We start from the raw sequence: 5694 nt of genomic DNA on the forward strand, positions 1-5694 counted from the left end.
TATGTCGAGCTAGATTTGACAGTAGGACTCGTCAACCAAACGAGTCAATATCAGAATATGTTGCTGCTTTACGTCATTTAAGTAGATTCTGTGAATTCGGAGAAACGCTGTCTGACAGATTATGTGAAAAGTTTGTGACAGGTGTAAACAGCCCTGATATTCAAAGAAAGTTGCTGCTCGAGTCAGATCTAAAATTGGAAAAAGCAATACAACTTGCAATGTCATTCCAGCAGTCATCAGATGCGGCGAAATCTCTTACGCCTTCAGGGATCCATGCAGTAAACAGCAGGTTAGTCAATAAACATCAACCACATCAGAGCATTCCAACTTATGCTAAACAGCCTGCTCGTTCAAATCCTAGATCTAAATCTAGTAATAATTATCAAAAATGTCATCGATGCAAAGGTCCCCATGCATCTCATCGATGCAAGTTCAAGTTAGCAACTTGTTATAAGTGCGGTGAGCAAGGTCACATTGCTAAGGCCTGCTTTGCAAAGTCTTCGTCTGTTGCTAAATCTAGCCAGTCAAGACAGTACCGCAACCAAAAGCAGCACTATGTTAACTCTCACCAAGACTACCTAACCCAACCAATGAACCACTCTACCTGTGAAAATGCTCAAACTGATTCGCAGCCGGATTTCAACCTGTTCTCTGTGAAATCAATAAGTCATGCTCCCATCAATGTACCAGTTTATATCAACGGTAAGAGCATAAGCTTCCAACTTGACACTGGAGCATCACTAACAGTCATAACAAAGAAAGATTTTGACGCTGTCACAGGAGGATCAGTGCCTCTACAGCCATGTCACAAGTGTCTAACAACATACACTGGTGACAATGTTCCGGTAATAGGAGAGTGTATGGTTCATGTAAGTTATAATGGTCAAAGTGTTAAACTTCCTCTTCTTGTGGTTGAAGGAAATGGACCGCCATTACTAGGTAGGAACTGGTTAAGTAATCTTAAGTTAAATTGGGAGAGTATTTGTTCATTGAAGAATGTAAAAGAATCTAGTCTTACTTCACTAGATAAAGTAATATCTGAAAATAAATGTGTTTTTGGTAATCATGGATTACTAAATGATAGAACAGTGAAGTTAAGCATTAAAGACACAAATCCAAGATACTGCAAAGCTAGAGTTCCACCTTATGCAATGAGGAACAAAATTGAAAATGAGCTAAGTAGATTGGAATCTAATGGCATCATAAAGAAGGTAGACTATTCCGATTGGGCGACACCCATTGTGCCAGTGTTAAAGAAGGATGGTTCTATAAGAATTTGTGGAGATTATAAAACTACACTGAATAAGCAAATAGAGCTAAATAGGTACCCTATTCCTAACATTGAGGAAATTTCTTTGAATTTGGCAGGAGGAGACAAATTCACTGAATTAGACTTTAGTCATGCTTACCCTCAACTAGAACTGCATCCAGATTCAAAAGTCTATACGACAATAAACACACATAAAGGACTCTACCAATATGAAAGACTATGTTTTGGCATATCATCTAGCCCTGGAATTTTCCAAGCTGTCATGGACAGTATTTTTAAGGATATTCCAAATGTTTGTGTGTACTTTGACAATGTGTACATAACTGGTAAGAATGACACTGAACATCTTAAAACACTAGATAAAGTATTGAAAATTGTTGGCGAAAAAGGTTTAAAGATAAACAAAGATAAATGTCAATTCATGCTGACAGAAATTAGTTTTCTTGGTTATATATTAAGCAAGCAAGGTATCAGACCTCAACCTGAGAAAACAAAAGCCATTAAAGAAGCACCCAAACCTGAAAATACCCAACAACTAAGAGCTTTTTTGGGCTTGATAAATTACTATGCAAAGTTCATAGGGAATCTGTCTGGTAAACTATCACCACTGTACAAGCTGCTACAGAAAAATGCAACTTGGCACTGGGGTAAACAACAAGATACTGCTTTTAATACAGCAAAAGAGGCTTTGTCTGCTGACACCTTACTAACTCACTATGACCCAGGGAAAAGACTTATATTAACATGTGATGCTTCACCAGATGGTGTAGGAGCAGTCTTGTCCCACATGGATGAGAAGGGTGACAGACCCATTGCTTTTGCCAGTAGATCTTTGAACCAGGCTGAGAAAAATTATTCTCAGTTAGATAGGGAAGGCTTAGGCATCATTTTTGGTGTTAAGAAATTTCATAAGTTTCTGTTTGGTAGGAAGTTCACCATCTTTACAGATCATAAACCATTGCTAGGTTTATTTGGAGAAAACAAAACCCTACCTGAGCATGCCTCACCAAGAATTCAAAGATGGGCTATCACACTAACTGCATACAATTATGAATTGAAATACAAACCTGGATCTGAGAATAGTGCAGATAGTCTTAGTAGATTACCTTTAAAAAACCAAAGCCTGAGCTATGTACCAGAAGATGTATTTGTTCTCTTCACTATCATGGATAACTCCAATATAAATGTGAATGATATTAAAAGAGAAACACAAAAAGATGAGTGCTTAATAAAAGTATATGAGCACTGTATGAATGGTTGGCCTGAAGAGTCTGTGAATGATGACTTAAGGCCATATAGAATAAGAAATTAAAACCCTTTGTGAAGATAATATAAAAGATGGAGAAGATGCAGTCCATTATCAGTCAGAGTTGCCTAAACAAAGTACTTGTAACTTGATAAATGATTATGGTGATATGGCAATTTCAAATGTTTTAAAGAGAATACATTAGTAAGAAGGAATGTGATCATCAAACAACTTTGCTAACATCATTAGCACTTACAGAAACTAAAAGGGTAACATCAAAAGAAAAGAAAAAAGATTTTTGCCATTTAATACTTTCAGATGCCAATTCAAAAATAGTTCCATTAAATCATGACAAACATTCATTGAAAGAGAATTTGGTGTTAATGAGAATGTGTATCTAAGAAATTATGGGAGAAAGGAAAAATGGATACCAGGTCAAATTGTTCAAGGTACAGGACCTGTGTCTTATAAAGTTAAAAATAACTTGTGCAGATAATAAGTGTGAATCTGTCAATCCCACCAAATCTGATCAGTTCACACCAACTCAGTTTGTTCTACAACCAAGTTCTGTTGATATGAGTGAACCAAGTTGTCTGGAGTCAGAAAATGTAAATTCTGGAGTTAATGATTTAAATCCTAGACCTCCTGAGATAGAGAATCCAGATGGTCAGAATCTTGAGTCACCAAATCAAAAGCTACTGAGAAGGTCAAGCAGGACAATCAAAGTCCCAAATAAGTTAGACCTATGATTCTAAAGGTCAAAAGGACTTTGACATTATTGTTTTGTATTTTGATTATGTTGTAGCATATTGTGCATTGTTTGTAAGGATGTAATCTACCATAGTGTTCATGTTACAATATAATTGGTGATTTTAGGATACTATCAATTGTTCTATTGAGAGATGTGTTATTGTGTTCTAAGGGTAAAGGGATGTAATAGATTGAAATAATTGTGAGGTCAAGGGAACTCACTCTTCTGTATTAGTTATATTTATAATATTGTTATCTTGAGTGATGTCCCTTGTCTACTTCCTTCCGTCCTCTCTGTGTATTACCATCGTGGTAGTTAGACCCATTAAAATGTGTTATATACAACCACAGGCTTCTGTCGTCAATCTATTATACTGATTATAACTTGGACAGGACTAACCTCAGTTACCTGACGTTTGGTGGAGGAAAGTAAGATTTACCATATTTCACAGCAGTAAGATGGCTAATTGGCGAGAACATCCTGAGCAGAATGTTTAAGTCAAGAAAGGAAATATGTGACTTCCTGGAAAGTAAAGGCAAGCCACATCAATTAATATCTGACGAAGAGTGGGCATAGAAATTGGCCTCTGCTACAGACATCACTAGTCATTTAACTTTTCTGAACCTAAAACTACAAGAGAGGAAAATCTAGTTTCTGATCTATACACCCACCTAAAGGCCTTCAGATCCAAACTTGCCATTTTTTTGGAACAAGTACAGGCCAACAACTTGACGCACTCTTAGTAGTGCAAGGTCTTTACGGCAGAAGCAACCACTGTGTTCCCCAAGTCATTTGCATGCGAGATTATCAAAGACCTGCAGTTTCAGTAGCGGTTTTCAGACATGGATTCAAAGACAGAAGAAGTGAGGCTATTTCAAAACCCATTTGAAGCAAATGTGGCCAGTTGCAAAGATGAACTGCAACTGGAAGTGATTGAGTTGCAAGCAAATGTGGCCAGTTGCAAAGATGAACTGCAACTGGAAGTGATTGAGTTGCAAGCAAATGTGGCCAGTTGCAAAGATGAACTGCAACTGGAAGTGATTGAGTTGCAAGCAAATGACCTCCTTATAGACAAGTCCAAAGAAGGGCGGGTGGGTTTTTATAAGTTTTTGCCCATGGAAGACTCTTCTAATGCCAAAACTTATATATCAAAGTACCTTTCAAATTTTAGAACAAGATACCTGTGTGAACAAACATTTTTAAGAATGAGATACGTGAAGAATAATTTGAGGACAAACTTGGACGTCGAGTGTGTTGTCGGCCCCAGATAGTGTTTCTTTCAGATTTTTTTCTCCGAGGGAGGGACACTTGAAATTTGTATATATTTCTATATAAATTATATTTCGTTGGAGGGGAGGGGGCGGTAGACGTTCTTCTGGGGGGGGGGGGGGGGGGGCTCCACCCCGAAGATATGCTCTGAAGAAACTCTGGCCCCCGAACTGATATTTGATAGTTAATGCGGCACTCGGGCTGAAAAGTTTGGAGACCCCTGCTTTAGAGCTACGTGTCAAATAATCCTAACCAATAAAAAAATTCTAATTAACATCATGCCTAATTAATATCTAACACAGTAGCTGCCACAATTTGATACACGGTTAGAAAATATGTTTCTAACCACAAGCTTAGATGGTGACTGGTAGCGAATCATTCCTTGCCACGGATACCACTGTGTGTGGTCTGGTTTGTAATAAAGCAATTGAATGACCCAGCATTTCAGAGGCGTAGCAACCCCTAACGTCGCACGGGGAGAACTTTCAATTTGGCGCCAGCACCCCCCGTGTATATATATTTATATATATATATATATATATATATATATATATATATATATATATATATATATATATATATATATATATATATATATATATATATATATATATATATATATATATATATAAATATATGTAAGCTTGTGTGCGACAGTCCGGAATAAGTTTTATATTTACGGTGTATGGTTTTCTTTCCTTAAAACCTAACCCCCCCCCCCCCCGGAGAGATGCCTGGAAGAAATACTGCAGTCAATAACAAATGCAGAACTAGTTGTACTGGTTGAAGAAGCAGTAATAACCAGTTTAATAACAGTGGCACCGCCCAAGATGTTCTGATTAGAATCAACAGCAATAAAACGAGTTTTAACATTCTAAGCCAATGTGGAATTCAAACACGAATATATATATATATATATATATATATATATATATATATATATATATATATATATATATATATATATATATATATATATATATATATATGTATTGAATTTTCCACAATATGAAAAATTTCTACCAACGCCTTAGTAGAGTAGCTAACAAAGTATCATCATCTCATTGGCTGTCTAATCTCGAAAGACGATTGGACGGTTGCGCCTTGCAATCCCATGTAAATTCAAGGACCAAATGAGCTGATGATCATACTGGTAGC

Source organism: Physella acuta, unplaced genomic scaffold (assembly GCF_028476545.2).
Source record: "Physella acuta isolate Inbredline_101_S28 unplaced genomic scaffold, ASM2847654v3 ptg000688l, whole genome shotgun sequence".
NCBI classification, from domain to species: Eukaryota; Metazoa; Mollusca; class Gastropoda; family Physidae; genus Physella; species Physella acuta.